At 34.9% G+C, this 23,555-nt stretch overlaps 1 protein-coding gene across 50 annotated transcripts in view; it reads right to left on the minus strand.

The window, feature by feature from the left end:
• Nucleotides 1-23,555, minus strand: part of PTPRD (protein tyrosine phosphatase receptor type D) — a 2,065,421-nt gene that overhangs the window by 234,390 nt on the left and 1,807,476 nt on the right. The window lies entirely within an intron of this gene.

Genomic DNA, 23,555 nt, shown 5'->3' on the forward strand with positions numbered 1-23,555 from the left:
GAAAACACACAAAGTGCTACTAATTAGAAGAATTGTAAAATTTCTACTTTAATTATAAATTTAAGATGAAAATTTAACAAAACCGACTATTCTGACATTTTCTTGCATACAGAATCCCAGATTTGGGAAAAATCCACATGCAGAGCAGATATATATATATATATATATATATATATATATATATATATATATATATATTTGAAGATTGCATCAAATATCTTTTTAGAGAAAAAAAAACTAAGCAATTTACAATTTGTTCTTAATTTTTTCCTTCCTTCCCTGCCCAAATTGATGAGTTTCTTACTCCTTATATCTTTAGATGGATTGGTTTCAAAAACAAAAGGAGTTATCCCAAGCAAACAAATTTTGATGATGTTACATGCTATTGTGAAGCTAGTGAATAAAAAATAGAAAGAGATCTTTGCTTTAGATGCCTAAAACACACTAAACCTTGTTTCCTCACCTTCATATCATGCCTCTTGCACCGATTTCTGTAGTTCAGTAAATTTGTTCATATGATTACATAAACATAGTCTTACCTTTAAAAACGGTTAATCATTAATTTTCTACTGATACCTAATGATGTTTCAACTTAAAGATACTGCTTTAAATAAGCGGAAACCTTTTTAAAAATCAACTCAGAAACAAGTGTAGGAGAATGAAATGGGTTTGATGATAAAAGCTCGGGAAGCAAGTACTTATCTCTCATGATTATTTATGATGGTTTTTTACATGTATGTGCTTAAAGATATTTTGAAGCTTCATCCAGTATAGATTTTAGATTGCTTTAGAACAAGAAAAGCAGCACAGACAAAAGAAGGGTTTTCAGGAAGTGACTCTGTGGAGCTTTAGAATAAGAAGTCACACCCTGGAGCTGCTCCTGTGGGGAAAGGAGACTCAGTGGAAGAACATCCCGCCCTCCTCTGATCAAAAGCATTCTTACTTTTGTCTATTTTACATAGTAGGCTTTTATAGCTCAGTTGCTTCGCCTGTCATTGGTTTGTAGGACAGGCAGCTTTTCACTTTCATATTTTCAACTTTTATACACATACCTTTCTTGAACCACAAAGGGCCTCTTACATCTAATAATATTCACTAACTGTAATGCTGCCTATAGGCCAGCTCTTCTTTGCACAATACTTTATATGTGATCATGTGTGTCTTTTATTAACATTTTGCCTTTACTGTTTTATAAAAATAAGCAAAAACAGTGAAATAAAAACACAGATACCAATGACTAAAAGAAAAACAACATAGGTTAACACATTTCATAAAATTAAATGAAGATGGAAAACTACTATAAGAGCAAATGTTATCTCTGATTGAATGATTGGCAAACATAATTAAAGAATATATAAAATATGATAGACATACATTTTAAAGATTTTATAGTATTTTTTGGAAACCCAACATGTAAAAAGTTTGGACATTTACTACACTACACATTTACAACAGTATACTATATAGTAACCCAGAGGGTTCTACACTGTCACATACAGTTGGAGATCTAACAAAGACAATTAAACATTTCCCCCACCCTACTTTTTTGCTTTTCCTTTTTAGTCACATCCTGATAAGTTATAAGGCCATGACTTGAATAAGGGGGTCTACCCAAGGAGCTTTGCAATAAAATATCATCCCTGTGTCTGCATATAATTACGTCTGGAAAAGGATTCCCCCGTGATCAGAGAAGCAACTCCATGAGGCTGAAGCCCTACAGGAGTGAGGTATCCTACCACAGTGCTAAATGAGCACGCTAGGAAAAGAAAGGATCAGAACAGTGGGCCCACATGTCTCCACCCCAGGATCCTGAACCCCTTCCTGTGTGCCATAAATCAGGAATTCTCAATGTGCATCAGAACAAGTAACTCACCTCCTAGCCTCTCAAAATCTTAAGTACTTATTTGTGTGGCTTTGACTGTGGTGCTGTCCAGACTGTCATTCAGATATTCACAATGGTTCCAGATAGCTTGATTTTGTGATATCCCATGACTTTGGTTTAAATACTTATCATCTTATATTAAAATAAAGCCTACTATACTTAAATTTTATTTTTGTTAGTAGGATATATTTTTCTTTTAAAAAAATAGCAGCTATTTTTTTGCTTTTTAAAAACACATTTATTTTTATTCTAGAAAATGTAAAAAGAATAATTTTAGTTATGAGAGGGATTTTACTTAATAATGTATTTGGATTGACTTTTATTTTTTGTCTTTCCTTAGTAGGTGTTCAAAAATTAAATGTAATACTACCACCATAGACGAAATACTCTGCTTATTAGTAAGACATAATATTGACAACATTGAAGATTTATTGAAGTCAGGCTTTGGAATTGACCTTAATTTTAAGATGAATAAGATATAAGCAAACAACCAACTAAGTTGATTTTGTCAACATCAAGTCCTATGGGTACAATTTAAGTCCATGAACAAAATTTAATTAACCAGTGCTAAAGAAAGTGATTTCAGGGTATTACTTTTTGGGCCCACAATGGTATTGTCCAAATAATTAACATTACAAGAAATTTAACCTTAAAAAAGTTAATCTGTATAAAGCGTTTTGTTGTTGTAGTTGTTGTTGTTGTTTCCCCTTCACTAGAATATGAACACTTTCAGGACAGGTTTTGCAAATGATTCATAATACGCTTGGCTCTGTGCTTTCACATGATAGCCTCTTGAGTATTGGTTAGAACATATGTAGATGGGTGGAGAAGAGAGAAAGAAGAAAGAAGTGTGGCTACCATTTATTGAGCAGTTGTTACATTCCAAATACTGTGACAGGCCCTTTTCATACATTATTGCTTAACTCTCAGAAAACCCAGGGTGGTAGTTATTTTATATACAAGGGAAAGATGGGGAGAGCAAAGATGGGGAGAGCAAGAGAAGAGGAAGAAAGGAATAAGGCGTAAGTGATTTGGCTCAACCTTGCATTTTCCTGGTAAAGACAATGAAAGCAAGAGGACAACTCATCCGTGGCTAGTGGCAGATCACTCCCAGAAGTAATCCTCTGACTTGCAATCCAGTGTTCTTCCAGTGTTTATTACTGACATTAAGTGCAAATACATTAAATCTAGAAAAAGTCTAAAAGATAACTTACTCCTTAGAACCTTTATAACAATCCAATACTGAAGATTGGAGAGACAGTATGGGATTCTGAAAACATAACTTCTGAGACCAGAAGATCGTTATCTTAAAGAGACTCAGATTCACCATTGCATTAAAAAGTGCCTACTAGATAAATATGCAGTTGCACCCTTTAAGTCACATTATACTTACAAATGAAACAAGTCTGTTATGCACCTTTTTGCCACCATAACTCTGACAGGAATAGGTAATAATATTAGATGAAAACTATTAAAATATATTGTCAAACAGCAATCCATTTGGTTAAATTACATAATATTCCATAAGGCCATCTCTCAGTGTCAGAAAAATAAACTTACATTATGGATTAGTCTACCTCTCCAAAAAATAGATTTCTTCCTTTGTTCTTTCAGAACTTTCAAAAATACACATGATACCTGATATGATTTTTCTTCCAGCATCTATTCTCTAACTATCTGCTACCGTGTTTCCCTGGAAATAAGACTTAGCCAGACAATCAGCTCTAATGTGTCTTTTGGAGCAAAAATTAATATAAGACTCAGACTTATTTTAATATAAGATCAGGTGTAATGTAATATAATATAATATAATACTGGGTCTAATATTAATTTTTGCTCCAAAAGACACATTAGAGCTGATTATCCGACTAGGTCTTATTTTCGGGGAAACACGGTATCATTTCAGACATAAGAACAACATTTGGGTATGTAATACAGTGGATCACTAGAGGTGATAAAAGTGAACTGGCATCTTAAAATAATCCTAGAACTGAGAGGACTATGGGTGGAGCTGGGCCCCCTGTAAACTCTCTAGTCCTGACTTCCTGTTAAACTTAGCGGTAACTTCCGCGGGGAGGGATGCTAATAAATAGAGAAGCCATCTTGGATTTAGGGCTTTTTGCATGTGGGCGGCCAGTTGGAACAAGTGTGCATTCACACACTCCTGGGTGACTGGTTCTTTTTCTTTTCCCGAATAAACCATTCTTTTGGTGGATTTTCTGGACAGTTATTTTTGGCCAGTCAACAGAGGGGAAAAAACAAAAACAAAAACATTGTTTGCCTAATTAAGTAGTAGCTGAAATACATTTGCAGTAAAATGAATACGTGTTATCCTCAGTTGTTCAGTCTAAGAACCAGGTTGACTATCTCTATAGCAGAGATCTAGTCCATTTGAATCTCAAAAACTAGGAAACTTGGTTAAGGCTACATAACTTGATAATATTTGTGATTAGTATATTAAGCAGTGGGACTTTATATTAAACTGAGATTATTTATAGTAATGGTGCTAATAAATACACTAATCATAATTCACTATGCTTCAGTAACACACGATTTGCCATAGTACAAACACATTCAAAATCTTAAACAGATTTGCTCAAAACCATATTGACAACCAAATAAGCCATCTCCTACTGTTAAAACATAATTCAAATATTTCAAAAGCAACAATTTAAGATTAAGGAACGTAATAAGCTTTTGGGTTTCTGCTAACAAAATAACTTTCAAGAGTCAGTCAGAGACACTGAGAAAGAGAAAACACTCATGCTTAATGTGCTGTGTAAAGAATGGTAATAAATACATTTGAGGGAGATAAATTTTAATAATAATAACAAATTTTGTTTTCTTACCAATGACTTCCCATGAGGCACATTCTTAAGTCGAATGGCGTGACTGTGGCTATTTGTCAAAACTTGCTTCATCATTTACAGTCTCAGAGTTCTTTTCCTTTTAGCTCAATGTTGTGATGGAATCGATACAAATCTGCTCTTAAAATATCTGTCTCTGACCTGTGTTTGTTTTAAGCTGTATCATTCATAATGGTGATGGATAGGTAATGCTATTCCTCTTTGTCTGCACAAAGCACCACAGCATCAAAAGCACGTATATTTTATGCCCAAGGTCAGGAGAAAATTAATGGATAAAGAGCTAGATAAAATGGAGTTCAAGCTGAATGGGCTGACTGAGCTCTACAGGGTACAGACCAGGCAAGCAGTACAAAGCCCATTATACTTAAACACTCTTGAAGCATTTCAGAAGTGGAATCGTTTCCACAGGCTAACACATAAAAGCACCAAGCTCTCTCGTAAAAGCACCGGGCTGCCACAGAGCGCCCACAGGTATGCATGGGTTTCCATAGCGTATTCCATCTATCAGTTTTTACCTTGAGCAATAAGCCCATTTGGTGTTTATCACTAAAGTTGAACAAGTCATGCTTTCATGTCATTAGTAAACTTCGCTTTTTAAGGTGTTCCTACTAATACTATGTCTACCTCTCACTCTCTAACTCTGCCTAAGGAATACAGAGGAGTTTGATGTTCCAGAGTGAAGAAGCAGGGTTAGCTGGCTCCAAGAATAACAAAGCTTTAGAGTAAACAGTTACATTCCACTTTCTGGAGTGTATTTAATTTCAGACATCTAAGTGTCAGGAAACTAAACAGAAGAAAAAAAATTGAGAATTCTAATATCTGGCATGTAGGATACTACAAATATCATCCTTGAGGAATTAGCTTATAATATCCATACATAAACATGAAAATCAACTCAAAACCAATGGTTTTCTTCACATACGTTGTTGAGAAGAGGGATATTACCCTTTTGGTGCATAAAAAGCAATTAAGTCATATTGTAATTTAACCTAAAAACCTCAGTTTCAGATTTAGAAAATCAGTTATTTGATGAATAGATAGTGCAAGTTTTGTTTTCTTTCCTTCACTTTGTTTTGTTTTAAGGGGAACTAATAATAACAGTTGCGAGGTGTTCCCATAGTAAAGCTTTCGACCCTGTGAAAATGTAAAAATAAACTGCTTCTAGAAGTTGAGGGAATTGCCCATTATCTCCCAGAACATGCTTTGATAAGATTCTATCAACATAAAGCAAAAACTCATCCAGAGCATCAAGAGAGGAAAGTTTCTGGTAATAGTTCTTGGTCATGGTCTCTTTAAGGCCGATTACATGGCACAGGAAGGAATAAAATTATGGAAGAACTAAAGTTGATGGAAACAAAAATAAAGAGTTCAGTGGTGATACAGAAATTAAAACCAAAATTCAACAACTCTAAGTATCACATTGCAATACAAAATGTTTTTTTCACATAATTTATAAACAAGTACAGGTAGTATTCAATGAGCTTGTTTATTAAATATAATAGGAAAATTCTGGATGTCAGTAAAACTGGATTGAACTCTTGAGTTAGCCACAAATATGTGTAGTTTTAGCCAACAATTTAATCTTTGGTTAAAGATTAAACTTTTGGTTTAATCTTTGGTTTAATCTAAAGATTAAAAAAGTTTAATCTTTAACCTTCAGTTTCCTTGTTTGTAAAATTAAGACTCAGGAGAGAATCTCTAAAGTCTCTTCCACCCAACAAAACACAAAACTAAACCCTCCCCCAAATCTTCTATGATATCCTCTTAACATAAAAAGTCCTAGGTTTATGATCTGAGGATAAAGATCTTTGCTTTTTAATAGCATCAGGGAGACAAGACTTCTGCCCTGCATCCACGGGGAACTTACTCCATGAAATGGTTTCAGGAAAACTCCTCACTTAGGGAAATAGCAATTACGAGGAACTTGTAAAAACTATAAAAAATATTTTTAAAATAGTGACAAAAGGCTGAAATGAAGAGAAATGGTTTAAAGTTAAAAAGGGAAGAAATTCAAATCAGGCATCACAAAAAATTCTGCAAGGGGAATTAGGCAACACAGTACCTGCTCAGAAAGTTACTTGAGTCATCCTTACTGAAGGCATTCAAAAACAAAGTAGATAAAAACCTAGTAGGAAATTAGATAAAAACCCTAGTAAAAACCTCTGGATAAAAATCTAGAGAAGATACTTATTGAATCACATATGTCACTCCCTGGCTTGAAAAAAATATTTAAAGGACAATATAGTAACATTCCCATCATCTAACAGGAGTTATCGTCTTATGCATATTTCCTACATTTTTACATATATTTTATACTACATAGTTATTAAACATAGCAGTTTGCCCACATTGGTTTGCATGATGCTATTTTCACATATATCATAAACATTTTCAAAGCTTCAACATATTTTAAGGATAACATTTTAAAAGTGCATTCATATTCAAAGTTGTGAGATGATCATACTTTATTATTCTAATTGCGTACATTTTGATTGATTAGAATTGGTTGCTATTATTGTAATCACTACACTAAATATTTTGGTTCATGAATCTTTTGGCATCTATTGAATTATCTCTGTAGTTTAAAATTTTAGGGTTAGAAATATCAAGTCAAGGAATATGAATATTTCAGAACTCTTGCTATGTATCACTACTTCTAAGACCATAGAGTAGGCATGAATGGACGGCAACAGGGGGTTGCCATTTTAACATGCTGATCGTTTCATATTCAAATTAAATATTAAAATGTAATTCAATACTAACTTAATGATAAAATTCTTTGGCAAATCTATAGCAACATTTCAATAATTTGAATTTCTTTGACCACTAGTGAGGATAAATTTTTCATATGAGTTGGTTTACTCAGGACTTGCTTCAGGGGTGTACAACCTATGCAGCCACACAGGGCTCCACGCTAGGTTTAATGCTCTACTGCTGCCATCTGTAATTTTTAAAGAATTTTTGAACAAAGAGCTCTACATTTTCATTTTGAACTGTCTCTTAAAATTATGTAGCTAATCCTGGGGTTTTATTTGTTTTGTTGTTGCTGCTTCTGTTAATACCCTTGGTTTATTATTATTATTATTAAGTTAAAATATGTTCCCCAAATTTTAAAGCGTTATATATAATTTTTTTGTCCTTATGCAACATAAGAAAACTATTGGTGCTACTAAAGATATGAATATTTATTTCTATTATATGTTTAATTCACTTATGCCAGAAATGAAATGACGAAGAAAATAGAAATAATCTAGAAATACCAGACCATTTCAACAAAATGAAAAAAACAGTTCAGTTTCTAGAGTGTTAGGAGATGAATCATAGCATAAGGAGATGGGGGCACTCTTCAAAGGTAGTTTGTCCTGGGTCATGGCAATCAGCCAGATCACATTAAAACTGGCCAAAAGCCAGACTAAATGCATTTTATCTCACTTCAAAATGTATGGAGCCATCTTTCTTGACTATTAACCATCTCTCTAACCTTTATGAAAATTGCCTTTGTTTTACTTCCTCTATCTTTAATATAGAAATTATAAAAAGTTCTTCTCTCTCCCATAAAAAGAATCTGCATAATTTGTACCACATTAGTAAAAAAGCATTCGTAGGATTTATGAAACATTGCTATTAATGCTGCATTTTTCACATATGCAGAATATTTTGTAACTATAGTTCAATATTATGATTAAAATATGAATGGGGTAATATTTACATTGTGTTTATATTTCAATTCAGATAGAATAGTTTTAAAATTCATGTGTGCATGAACTTGGCAGAAAATAATTTCTCTAATGAGTATTTTAACTTTCATTTAGGGGCGAGTATGATGATACTAATCATTCATCCTCATCTTTGAGTTACTTGGCAGAAGTAGCAGTTCTAGAGAACTTCTCCAGTCCCCCTCAATACAAAACCATTTTTATCATATTCTATTAATGCTTCAGACTGCATCCCAACTCCTGTGCAAACCTAGTAGCGACTACAAACACTGCCGAGGACATGCTATCCCTTTTCGTTTTCTGTCTTTCTGATTGAAATGTGTCTCAATACACCTCAAGAGAAGACTGAAAGAAAATGGTAGTAGCTGCTGCTTAAAAATTGCCAAAATCATTACCATTAAAATACTAACAACTGATAGTAAGCTAGAATAATGAATACTCTATTGGCATTGACAATCAAGATGACTGCACTCCCCTGAAAGCATCACTTCAAAGTATTCAATTTAGACATTTTCTACCATGTTTCCCCGAAAATAAGACCGGGTCTTATATTAAGGTTTGCTCCAAAAGATGCATTAGGGCTTATGTTCAGGGGATGTCATCCTGAAAAATCATACTATGGCTTATTTTCCGGTTAGGTCTTATTTTCGGGGAAACACGGTACTATTATAGGTGTCAAAATATTGCCCCCTCCTCCAATAGATTTGTCTTGACATTTTAACTGATGATGACAATATTTAGGAGGACCAAAAAATTGCCTTAACATTGCTGGCTAATGAATTAAATAATACCAAATGGTATTAAATAATAAAATGACCATGAGAGCACTATAACCTCAGCAATCTAAAAGCACCCAGGGAACATTCAATTTCTTAGGTGTTTTCACATAGCAGAAGGAAGGCTAGTATCTGAGAGAATATTTGTTTAATCTTTCCAGATATTTTGTTATTACCTTTAGAGCTCAAAGCAGTTTCTTGTGGGTTTTTTCTATTTTTCTCCACTCTGTGAAACAAATATCCATTTTTGGCCAGACTTTCATTCTTCCCCCAGAGCTATTAAAACTCAATTAATTGCTCAATTAATTGCCAATCTCCTTTAAGTGACTCACTGCTGAACTTCAAACTTATAAAATGAAGTGATATGCAGATTTCCATAAGTAATCACAGATTTAAAAATGAACTTGAAAAAGAAGAATATGAATGCCCAAGAGAGGAAGTAACTTTGTTAATTAGAAAATCAATGTTCTATAAAGACAAGTAAAAGCAAATTAATCCAACCTTGGCAATCAAGTCCAGGGATAATCTGGTCATCTGTTTTATTAAAGTGATATAAATAGATAACACCTCATCTGAGGGTTTATAGAACTGTTCTTGTACTCTAAGAATACCTGTTCTATAGTTCAGGTTGCAAAGAGGTAGGTCTCTGACTTTTAATAGTATGAAGATTTAAAGTTGGTGCTTACTCGTATAGTACTACTATAGGTCTCATTTACCAAGAGTGAGGTAGATTTTTCCCGAAGGTATCTCAGATTGCATGGGTGCATGACAGAGGGAGAAAGAAGATGATTATGTGTTTGCATACTTCAAGCAGGGCCTGGCTGGGTTTAGTTCTCCAAACAAACACACTCCAGTTTTGAAATGTTCCTGTACTTTCTCCTCACTCCCAAAACCTTTACATCAAGTTTTCAAAGAAAAAGTGGTGATTCAATTCTAAAAGTATAGCAAATTCATTAAATAGTTCTATGTGGAAGAGCCAATACAGACATTCGTATATACTGGTGAACTATTTTTCCCTGCTGAATCAATTAAGAATTTCTCTTAATTCTTCAAAATACATGACAAGCATCCTTTCTACTCTGCCATCTCCCCACCCAACTGCTCATCCCAGATGATAATGTCAATCGGGACTGATGTCTCTGTAAAAATGTGGCTACAGAAGAGACTTATCTTTTTTGTTTGTATGGAAACAACAATGAAGTGTTTGAGTCCTCAAAATGTCCATTGAAATGTAAAAAAAAAAAAGAAAAAAAAAAACAAGTAAGCCTACCTTTGCTCAAGAATAATTCAGAAAGAAAAAACAAACTTCAGGTTTTCAAAATGAATTTAAGTTGCAAAAATAAATGAAAAATGGTTGCAATAAATGTAGTAATTCTAAGTTGTAAGAACTTTAACTAAAATTTATTAAAAATACTGTGTGCTAAACACTGCACTAGGCACTAAGGCTGCAAGACTGCACTAGGGATGGTTCCTTGTAGGACTGAGCTCTGGGCTACTTAGTTCTGCTAAACGGGAAAGGTGCTGCAGAGAAATAACATGGGTCAGTTTACATTTGCAAATGAGATATCCCGAACAGCTTTTAAATCCCCAGATGTTGTAATGGATCATAGTTAGTATGCATGCGGCTTGGAGGAGGATAATATTTGCACAAATTATTTATCTAGTTTTCTAATACCAAATCCTGAAATGTTGGGAGATTACAGGAGGCTTTTTTTCTTTCCTCTTAAATATTAATGTGCACACTTTTCAACCAACTGTTGGCATGCGATATCTGCAGCGATTCCTGATTCTATGTTTGTAAAAAATAATGTCAATATCTGTAATAACTGTAAACATGATATTAAGTTTTGTTATAGTGCCATTTCCAACTTACTGGAAAAATAATTCTACATTTCAGGCAAGCTTCCAAAATAAACTCATACTGATATTTGTAGGGGGGGAATGATGATAGCTTTATGGTCATGGTTTGAATTTTTAATGATTATCTATTATAGTTTATGTTCTTTCCAATGTTTTCTAAACTTTCAGAGCTTAGTTGTTTCCTACGTAATGCTGGAAAGGCAAAATAAACATAATATGTGTAGATTGAGGCCATGTCATTAAATTATGGTTATGTGTGATTCTGTTTCTGTGTCTTGATAGAAATAATATATAGATATTTTTCTGTTAGATATATGTACATCTATAGCAAGGCTAATACAGCAACAAATTAATCCATATTTTCATACCCCTATCTCTTTCCTGGACATCTCTAACTGCATTGTTCACAGACAGAGCGAATCTCAAAATAAATTATTTCCCACCATCAAACCTCCACAAATATAGTCTATCCTCTTTAGGCCCAATCTCAAAACATGTCACCTCCAACAAAATACGTTCAGTGACTTTTCTTCCTTAGTGGCCATATCCAGTTGTTATTGACACCACCTTTTGAGTCATCCCATATGCCTCTTCTCTCCATCCTCACTGCCACTAGTCTGGAACCTCATAATTTATTGTCTATTTTAACTTCACTACTAAACTAATCCAATCCATTTTCTCTCTACACTGCAGTCAGAGCCATCTTTTAAAACAGTAAATATTTTACTAGGGTTTTCCATATTCAAATATTTTCCTCAAAGGCTATTCCACCTCTCTAGTTTCAATTTTCCCACTCTCCCCAACATGACTTGCACCCCTGAATATGAGCTGCATTAGAGCTCAGTGAATACACCACATTGCTTTATCATATGCCCTCTCTGCCTAGAATGCCTGCAACTCTTTTCTGCTTGGAGGACTCTAAGGGATCCCTCAAGTCTTAGCTCAAGTGTTACTTCCTTTTAAAAGCCACCCCTAAATGCAATTGAGGATCTGCTCTCTGTATTCTGGAAGGAACTTCAATACAGCTTTGTCTTTCTACTTAAACTCAGCTGCAATGGCTGTAAAAGATGGCCCCAGAACAGAAGCTTCACTGTCACTGGGGACTTATTAGAAATGTAGATCTTGCGCCGCACCCCAGATCTACTAGATCTGACACTATAGAGATGGAACCCAGCAACCTATATTTTAACAAGCTTTCCAGGTGAGTCTGATGCATACTGATGTTTGAGAACCCATGTTCTATTGAGATCATGTTTCCACATCAGTCTCTACACCTAACTGAGATGCCATTGATGGTTTTAATCTTCTTTCCTTCCCTCTGACTATGCAGTATATATTGGTTGAATACCAGAGCAAAACTACTGATAATTAAGTTTGGGATTTTATAATTAGTGGTACTTTACACAGAGTCTTAACACATCAAAGGGCTATACATAGGGTACTCGCTTGGCATCTTAGTATGATCATGTTAAAACAATGGTATCTCTGAAGTCTTGACAGAAGTTATCCCATGACACATATTCACCGTGAAAATCAAGTAAGATCATCTGAAGTTATTTCTATGAAACACGGCAGGAGCATTCATGAGATGCTATGAGTGAAGGTCCATTTACAAGTTATTTCCTTAAACAATCAACTGGGGCTGCTCTTGCTCGGAGGCTTCCCATGTCCTGCATATGTTATTAATATTAATAATAGTATGCATTATTAAACATAGTTTAATATTGGTGCTTCCTCAAACTTTATTGTCTCTGATTCTGACATGAAAATCTGTAGTAATTATTTGATTAATAATTCAGTCCAATGATTGCAAGCACTACAAACAAAACTTCTCTCAGAAAAATCTCTCTAGGCTGTCAACACAACAAATGCTCTAATCATTGGCTAAGAGAGTGCAGAAACATTGGTGATCAGTTACCTATGGTATAGATATTGGTTGATGAGTGGAAAGGCTTGAGCAGTGTTAATCAGGGTTTCTCACGCTGGCTAAAATATTTCAACATGTATTTCTAGATGGTAAAGTGTTTGACATCAGGACTGAGTTACACTTTGTGTTCTATTTTCCATCCACAAGGGCCATTTACAGTTGTCTTTGCAGGTGGTCATTGTTTAATACCGACAAAAAATTACCATGTAATACTTCTTTGCTAAATATTTTAAGTAAAAGTACATGAATTATTTTCAAATTATATGCTGTTAGTCCTTTAAAAATCAGTTCCTCTCAGCATTATCTTTTGCTCCTACTATTTTGTTGTACTTCTGTTGTGGATCCCAACTTATAAATTTATTAAACTGGATTTATAAATATTTTGACAGTATTTTGGGACAGAGATGATATATTGTTCACCTTTGTATGTCTCACACCAATACAGTTCTAAGAAGATGCATAATAAATACTTGTGGAAGGAGGGAAGGAAGGAAAGAAAGAACAAAGAAAGGAAGGAAGAAGAGCTTCCAATGAATTGGGACTTAATTGTAGCGAGTATTTCATACAGCGCACATATGATTTCCCCCTACACCTTCTTCCACCTCTCCTCCCTCCTCCAGTCCAAGCTGTTGTTTCTCTGTCTAGTAGGGTAGGACACGGTTCCCTGACCCATGCTGGTATTATGAGCCACTCTTTGTGTCAAGATACGGACAACAAAAAGTGGCAATACGGATTGTTCATTCACTTCACATTCATTCATACTGACATTTTTTGATCACTTCTTCATGCCAACCATTTTATTAAGTCTTGGGCAACAAAAAAACAAGAAACCCATATTCCCCACCATAAAAGAACCTATGTCCTAGATAAACAAAGGGAAATATATACAGTTGCAGACCAAAGTACTATAATGGAATTTAAGGTATTTTTTATAAAGGTATTATCAGATCAAAGTAGGGTATTGACCCAAACTGCTACAGGAATTGAGAAGAGCTTCAAAAGGAATTTCAAAGAGTTGGATAGTGATAGACAAGAAAGATCTGCCAGACAGTGTAAAGAAAGAGTAGAAAATTAAGTGGAGGGAACACCACGTGGACATATATGCTGGAGGAACATAAAATGTTTAGTGAGACTGGACAGTGTTCGGGATGGGAACCCAGAGGTCATGCTAAATAGTTTGCTCATCATTCCACTGATAAGTCATCAGAGTTGTGAAAACAAGGCAGAAACTTGATCAGACTTCACTCCTGTGTGGTAGTCATGAACATTTATCAGTGTTTGGGAGAATTACAACACGGTACTTGAGCCATACCACAAATTTGTAGAAGACAATCACTATATTGTATAGAAGTCACTATATTTCTATTGTATGAATAGAAAATACATTTCTATTAATAACAAACCTGTCTTGATAATATCAGGTTTCAAGACAGATATGAAATTTACCAAATGCTTAAAGTGTTACCAAATGCTTAACACTGGTAAAAGTGTTACCAGTAGCAGTGGACATGAAAAAAGAGAATTGGGAAAAAAAAAAAAAAATTTAATAGGAAAAACATTAAAAGGGATATTAACTGGCAATTTATTGAAGATGAAACATAAATTAAGAATAAGCCAATGAAGAATGTTCAGCTTCATTAGGAACCAGGAAAATAAAATTAACAATGAGATAATTTCACACCTATAAGAATGGCAAATTTAAAATTCTGAAAAACCAAATTTTGGCAAGGATATGCAGAAAAGATAAATCTTATTACTGGTGGAAATATAAATTGAGATAACAGTTAGAGACAAATTTGGCAATATCTAGTAAAGTTTAAGGGCTTTTTGTTTACTTTTGCTTTTTTGTTATTCTATTCCACAAATTGAATAGGCCAGTCTCTGGAGAATTTCTCTCCTTTGTAAATTAAGAGACACATATGAGATATCAATTGCAGCACTGTTTGGAACCAGAAACAATTAGAAAACACCAGATACACATTAACTTAAAAATGGATTAGTAAACTATGGTTTATTAATTCAATGGAATATTTAAGGCAATAAAAATCAGTGATCTAGACTATAGGTTTCAATATAGATACATATTTTTTACATATTCGGTGGTTCTATTTCCATACAGTTAAGTTCTTTAAATACTACGTATTTTTTGTGTATTTTAAAAAAACACTGAGCAAACAAACCAACTCGAAGAATAATACCATTTATGTAAATTATAATACCAATTTATGTGAAGTTTGAAAACATGCAAAACTAGACTATCTACTATTTATGACACATGTATACATTTTAGGAATACTAACTTTTCACAGAGATAACACAGTAAAATCAGGATACTTTTGTTCTCTGGTGTGGGAAGTGGGAAAAGGGTAAAAAGAAAGAATGGACAAACTGTTTTGTTTCTTTAAATCTGAAGTGCAACACTACAGAGGATTTAATAGATTTTATCCATTATGTTATTTTCTGTACTTTCTTAATTTCATATTTAGAAAGTAAAGTTCATGTTTACCAGGACCTCCATGACAAATATATTTTCTATACCCAAACATAGGAATCACGTAACTATTTTGCATCATTATCAATGGGAAAAGGAATCCTTATCTATAAACAATGTCTTTTGGTTACATCCTGCAACCAAGCCCTAGACCATTATGTTGAATGGGAAAGTGTCCCAGATCCTGGCCTCTCTTGATTGTTGACGTGTGTAGTACATATTGGTGTTGGTAATCCTTGATTCTTTTGTTTAGTTACTGGGAGCGGGGGAAGTCCTAGATATTTCTGTATTATCACTGATTATGCCATTATACCCTTCTTTCAAAATGCTGGTATTCTGCAACTCAGCAAACATTGTCTTTTATTATTACTAAGAGAGAAAATGTTACTTCTATTATTCATGCACTTGGGCTTTTTCACATATTTAACTGATTTTGCATTTTTTCCCGATATTTACAAATGGAGACTGTTTCAGGCATCTGCCCTCAGCCTTAACAAGTAAGTTGTGTGCAAATATAAGGAACATCACACTTATTAAAATATTAGAAAACAATTCAGTACCTTGGGGCTCATATGAGCATGTAATGTGAAATATTCAACATTGATCATAAAATGTGAAGCTGAGATAGTCAACTCTCTAGAACTGAATTTTTTAACTGTAGGCTTACACAAGAAAATAAAGGGAAAATGTAGAAAGATGCTTGATGATGCTATAAAAAGAACAGGGAATTCTGGGTCTCCATGATGAATGAGCTTCATTCTCCAGAGTCAGTGTTTTGTTGCCTTGGCTCCGGCAAGGTTTAATCACTGAACTGCACTAAACAATAGTCATTCTATTACTGGTCTTATTTTAAGGCACTTAAACAAGATTTTCACCGGAATGGAGAGTCTCAGATATGAATGAGTGCCCAGGCATAAAGACAGAGGTCGGATGCCATTAGGATGTTTAGGGATTGGTAGCATGTAATTTCCCTGAGTCATATGATAGCCATGTGCGTGATCACGGGGCACCGTACCAACCACCCTACACTGAAAACAGTCTTGAAGCAGATAAGTCACTTTTCACAGCTCTCTTTACTTGCTTGGATGAAAGGTATATATTCAGTTAAAACCACATTGATTGTTGTCATTTTTAAAAGTTACTTTAGTAAGTGAAAATTCTAATTCCACTGATTAGATGATTGCAATGTGCCAGGAACTTCTGAGTCCTTTGCCTGCATGATTTCATTACACCTTTCAACAGTCCTATGGGGTAGGCCATATCCTCATAGTATAAATCAAAAAGATGTTACAGATCCAGTCATTTCATAAACCCACTCATCCTCACCGTGCCATGGTTCCTCCATCAGTCAAACAGAGATTGAAATTTGATTGTAAACAATTACACTCATAAACAAGTTGGAGACATAATATTAATTTTTTTTAATAATGTATAATGTCCTGTGAGTTTAAAAAAATTGATTACATAACCAGCATTGGTTCTTCTTCATTAAGTCTCCTCCAACCCATGTTTACTCCCTTCTTATGTTCCACACCACTGTAAGTCTGTCCTACCCACTTCATACTGGAGTCCTCCATTGTTCTCTCTGTCCCACTTCTTCTAGACTGCGATTGAAGACAGTTATCCCCAAAAAGCAAGAGAACTTACATGCTGACTTGGTTAAATCATTCCAATTTTAGTATTCCAAAAGGGAGACCCCCAAGACATAGTATGACTTTTCATATAGCTATGGAAGTGGGTAAATCAGGAGACACCATCTCTCTGGCCCCTGTTCACTACAAGTGTCCTGCTTCTAATCTCAGGCCTGTGTCCATCCCTTTGTTTTCTATTGCTTCCTATGTATTTGCCTACGGTAATGCTGGGCTCAATATGTATTTCAATATTTTATATTGATACAAGATTTTAAAATACAAAGTCTTAGGCATCGAAGTCAAATTGGTCATCATGTCCAATCTCTTCATTTTCCCCGTAAGGAAAATGAGACTAAAAGATATTAAGACACGAGGATCACGCTTTATTTTTATTTCATGTTATTTGACCCGTTACAAATAATATAAGTCAGTGTGGGAATCAGTTATAGATTATGTCACTATGTTCACCTCTAAACAATTAAAAAGAAAAGAAAATCTGACTTTATGGTAATGCCAGGATTTTTCTAATTTCACTGAGTTCATTTCAATATCCAGGAAGAGAATAAATTTATGTTGGCATCAGGACTGCTACTTTTGCTACTGTTGTAGTTAAATATACTTGTGTATATGAAAAAGTGTAAGTAAAAGTAATTGGAGTAAAACTAGTAAATACAGTCATTCTATTATCATATTCCTTATAGATTCCCAATCATATAAAGGTTAGTGGAAAATTGAATGAGGGGGAAAATCAAATTAAATTTAATAGACTAAAAGCTCTCTTATATCCCCAAAGAAAAATAAGAAAATAAGACATTGTTAGTTTAGTTTTGAAATACCTTGACCTCAATGGCCCTGGAAAGCTGTATGTGGTATTTACCACCACGTAACCAAGAAATCCGAAACATGTGTTACAAGAAAGTAACAAACCATTCAGTGGGAAGGGACCGAGCTAAACTAAGATCCATAAACGTAAATCTCCACTGAGGCAAATAATTTTTTAAATTTACGTTTCCACTGATGATATGAAAACCATAAACCCTCAAAGATGTCAACAGACACCTGAAATAATCAAGTCACAAGAATTAAGCAGCAAATAATAGCTTTTTACATCCCAAGCAGAGTCATGTGCCTACAGTCTACCATTAGGCTATTCTCCCCAGAACACAGGCAGCTCCCCGGTGATGATTTTAGGTAAACCTAATCTTTGACTATGTGGTGTAATTGGCTTTAATTTAAGGATTTTCTTTGTGTCTTCCACCCAGGAGAGTGAAAGCCAGCAAAGCTAGGCTAATTTGCATTCTGAAATTTCATTCTCTGTTTTTATTTTCCTTTAGAGGGTTCTTGTTACAGAAAAGCTTCATTAACTCAATTAGGCATGATCCAATGGGTCCGTACAAATTAGGCTAGCCACACTGTCTTTAGAATGGACAAAAATAAGAAGCCAGCTGCAGTCTTTATATTTTGAAGGAAATTGTACCAGCTGACATTTCTTTGTGTCACAGTCATATTAAACTCATGGCAATTGAAATAATCAAAATGTGTTTTGGAAGCTCTAGTCTCCAACACTGTAAGGTATATAACAGACACTCCAGTGGAAAAAAAGAAATAAACCATTTGTTTTACCATGGATTTCTCAAGCGATTTAAGTTCTCTGCTTTATCATAGAAATAATGATTCTTGGGCAAAAGTTGTATTCACATATCAGTAACAATTAGTCCTATGATAACATAGATTCCATACACATTACATTGGAAAGAGCCAGCTAAGAGAAAACACCTAGGAAGGAAGATATTTTCATTATTTTCCTATCTCTCTCTCTCTCTCTCTCTCTCTCTCTCTCTCTCTCTCTCACACACACACACACACACACACACACACACACACACACACAGAACAAGTGACATCAACTAATGGAAAGAACAATGAAACCAGATTCTACCTAGCCTGAAGCCATAGGAAGTCATTGATTTTTTTGCCTCAGTTTCTTTATCAACCAGTAAAAACAATAATAACCATTATTCTTTTGAAGAGGAATCTTAGGCAACCTATTGGTAATAAGAATCACCTAGGCAACTGTTAAAGAGATTCTTGGGCCATAGTTCAGACCTAATGAATCAGAATTTCCAGTGAGGAGTCCAGGAATTTTTGTTTTTTACACAAGTGATTCTTCCTGAGTTGCTCTACACTAAAATCTAAACATTGTGGAAGCTCTATAGGAAAGTCTGAGTGATATATAAGTATGTGAAATCAGCATTATTCAGAATAAAAATTTCTACTGCAAAGCGATATTTTGAGAAAATTCACATTGACAAGAACTTATTTTGATTAACCTTTACATTGCGAGGAACAGCTGTGCCAAGTGAACCAACCAACCCACCAAACAAAACAAACGCTTTCAAAAAGCTAAATATATACTCTTCCGCCTTTGGGATAAGTAAACTTTTAACTGATGTATATAGAAAGTCCACATCTTATACATTTAAAAGCATTACACTACTTTACATTTAAAGCAGTAAACTAATGTAGAGTTCTCATGAATCCTGGGATAGAATAATAAATAATAAAGTGTAATTGCACTTACTTTCTGACCTGCCTCCTGATTCTTTATTAATGTATTCTCAAGAAACGTTAAGAGACATGGAAGAAAATATGGAAATCTTCCAACCTAATTCTAGTTATCTGAATTAACAATGTTGAAAATAAGATGGTGCTTGGAATAGGAATTTCCTGTCACCATAAGCTATTTGTGACTTGAAAACTAGAACATGGAGTTCAGAACACAATCCAATTTCTGTAGATGACAGTGAGTTCCCAGCAGGGGTTCTTCCTCCCCAGAAACCTGCCTTGGATAGCATCCTGGTACTTGGATGCCTTGGCGTGTCTGCCACCTCAGAAATCATTAAAGTCATGCTTCTGTTTGAATGAGAAACTTCACACATTCCTCTGATTCCTGAACTGTGCCCACACAACCTGTTACGATATTTTGTAGATTTCAGTGATCGTTGTTGAAGTTTCATAATGGCTAGTTATAATTTCAAATGTGCATTTGCCAATTGGGGAAAATGTAAATTGAGAAGTTTCCAGGAAGGAAATCACATTGGAACCAATAGAAATTGCTTGCTTTCACATGGTCAATGAATAATGACTGGTCATTGGTAACAAAGGATTACTGGAGTTATCAGCATTGATTTTTGTCAACTGAATATGGCCATACTTAAGGGTATATAGATATTATACAGTCAGAGTGAGCTGGAATTGATTTCATAAAGGCTCATAATAGAAACCAGATGGTCAAAGTGTCTGAAACAGATATAGCCTTCCTTTAAGCTATGCTAGAAAATAGCTCAAACATTAAAGAACAACAACAACAAAAAGAAACAGAGTCCTTAATACCACAGAAGAGATCTGCAGGAGTGATACAAGTGTGGGCTTTTAAGAATAATAATGCCTTGTTCTGGAGTAGGTTGGTTGCGCCTTCCAGGATATTTTATCTGGAGAATACATTCATGGTTAGGTGCTTATGTCCTAAAATATGGGTATACAGCAGACATATCAGAGGGTGGGTTGTTTGCAAGTTTACATGCTTTAGTCTTTTCCATTTATGGACGATATGTTTACCAGTTTTTCCTGTCCTTCTATTCCTAGATATTTTATTACTACATTTAAAGCCTATAGCTGTTTTTTCCTACCTTCACCCCAATTCAAACTCAACAAAGTTTCTGTGTTTCCCACAACTGGTACTAGGTATAAATTCAGTGGATATTTTCAAACAAATGAATTATTCAAAAAAACTCTGAAAATGTTCCTTCAGTTTAAGAGCAGGGGTCACAAAGGCACCTGAATAATAAATAAGGGAATACTACTAAAGATCTACATCACAATTTAACAAGTTGGAGACCAAACCATAGATAATTTGAATAAAATTAACTTTCTTTTTGATGCTGCAATTAATTGCCACAAAGTCAACGGCTTAAAATAACAAGAAAAAAATATATATTAATTTACTTTCCTGGCCGTCAGAAGTCCCATATGGTTCTTGCTGGGTTAAATCAAGGTGTCAGCAGAGCTGCATTCCTTTCTGGAGGCTTTAGGAAAGAAACTATTCTGGCCTCAGTATGTGAGCCCCTTCTAACTTCAAAGCCAGCAGAGGCCAGTTGAGACTTCCTCAGACTCCATCAGTCTGACATTAACTCTTCTGACTTCCATTTAAGAACCCTTGTGATTACATTTGATACACGTGAGTGATCTAAACTAATCTCCCGGTCGTGGGGTCAATTGATTATTTCGATTAATTCCATCCTCAACCTTAATTTCCTTTTGCCTATTAAGGTAACCTCTCACAGGTTCCAAGAATTAAGACCTGGGCATCGTTGGAGGAACGGGCAGCATTCGACCTCCGCAACCATTATAATCAGTCTTATTTTATTGCTGCTTTGTGGATGGGCGAAGCTTCTTCAAAGGAAGACACACCTGCCAGTCTTCAGCTGGGAGAGTTCATCCAGCCTCATTTTGACAATAGTGTCTTCTATACACTGATCCAAGGTTGTTCTTTCTTGGCAGGTCTGCTTTAATTTTCAAAAGATAACTGCTTGATTGCAATCAAAATCAAACAGAGTAATTTATGGAAAATGGAAGTAAGAAGAGAAAGAATGTGGGAGAGGGTGGAATTTTTCCAAGTGATTTAATTGGAGATTATTTTAAGAATTTCTAAAGAACAAATTCATAAGGATACGTTTAGTTGGCTAAAGCACCACATCTGAGAGTAATGAAAAAGTTGCCACTCCCTGAGCCTCGAGAGCAAAACAGATTGTAATAACAACCTCATTCATGTTACATGTCACAGAATTTCAGATCAGGTATAAGATACAATTCTAAATCAAGCTTTAAATTTGAACTCTGTATTCACAACATAAACATTATAACTCTATATGCCGCAGTCTAAAGAGCTAGTTGGCTATTAATAACCACAGTTAAATTGCCTTCCTTCAAATTGGGATTTGGCTGAAGTAGCACAAATTTCTGGGCAGAGAAAAAAATTTTTGGACAGCTGGTTATTGATTTTGCAGAATTAACTGAAGTCCAGCCATGTAATATCATATATTTATCACAACAACTTTGCGATGAAACATATAGGGCCAAAAGTATTAAACATAGTGACACTAATGTGGAAATTTAAATTTAAAAGAACTAATTGTGATAATTCAAAATAAGAGATATTGAACATATAGACGTTGAGCCAGACACACTTGTATTGATGCTAAACTATTCCAGTTAAATTCAGTGCCCTCTTTCTAGGCTCTTCTTGAAGTTCAATTTCTCAAATAACTACTCAAACTCAAAAGTACTCCCCCAAACACAATTCCCCTAACACTAAACCTGACTTGGTCACATGTACCAGCCTTCTATCTTTAGCTAAATGAACTTCAAAACCAACCTAAGCACCCTTGTGTGTCAATGATAATAAACAATGGTGCATATTGCTTCTAAGGAAGTAGAACTGAGTCTTAAATGAGTGACTGCTTGTCATTCACAAGCAAACACTTGAATAGCTCTGGGAATGTGCACAGCTCCTCTTTCGTAGAGTAGATATATCAAGGGTTGCACATTATTCACCTTGATTAGAGTCAACACCAAGGGCATGCACACTAGAGACACTGACTTTCCTAAATTCACAGTTCTTCACGGTATCTCAGCTACATAATCGGTAGGTTTCCTGAAGTCTCTCCTCTATTCACTCGGCAAAGCTTGCATTACATGGATACTGAGCAGTGGATACTGAAATAAATGGTAAACACATACAGATTATAATACTTAAACATTTTGGCTTAGTGCGTGGCTAAAAGATAACACATAATGATGACTTAACATGCTAAATGTTAATGGAGCTATTGTACAGTAGTACAGATTCAAGGAGAAGGAAGCAATAAATTCTACCAAAGAAAGTCAAAGACAGGTGGTAATACTTGAGGTTTGAAGAAGGGGTCGTCGTTTGGCAGAGAGAATAAAGAAGGATGATACAGACAAATAAAACAACTGTTTCTTAGAATCATAAATAAGTGTAGGTCATTTGGGAAACTGAGGAAGATTTTACACGGCTGGTGCAAAAGGAAGAAATAGAGGAGTAGGAGAAGACGAGTATGGGGATGAAGGCCAAGGACAAAAAAAGGGCCTAGTTATTCTCTCTGTTGATGACTTCTTCGGCAAATCATACCCACAGAAATGCTGGAAAATTACACAAGAAACCGAATCCTCAATTCATAGCATTTGACTGAAAAAGGGTCTTTTGTGAGATCAAGTTCTGCTAACAATAAGATGGTAAACTTCAGCACCTGATATGGAAGATGCTTATATTTAATTTTTAATGTATGTGTTGTTTCCCTGGACCCCTGGCATTTCGTGCATAGA

The sequence above is a fragment of the Rhinolophus sinicus genome, chromosome 16 (genome assembly GCF_057876585.1).
Source record: "Rhinolophus sinicus isolate RSI-liver-muscle chromosome 16, RSI-T2T, whole genome shotgun sequence".
NCBI classification, from domain to species: domain Eukaryota; kingdom Metazoa; phylum Chordata; class Mammalia; order Chiroptera; family Rhinolophidae; genus Rhinolophus; species Rhinolophus sinicus.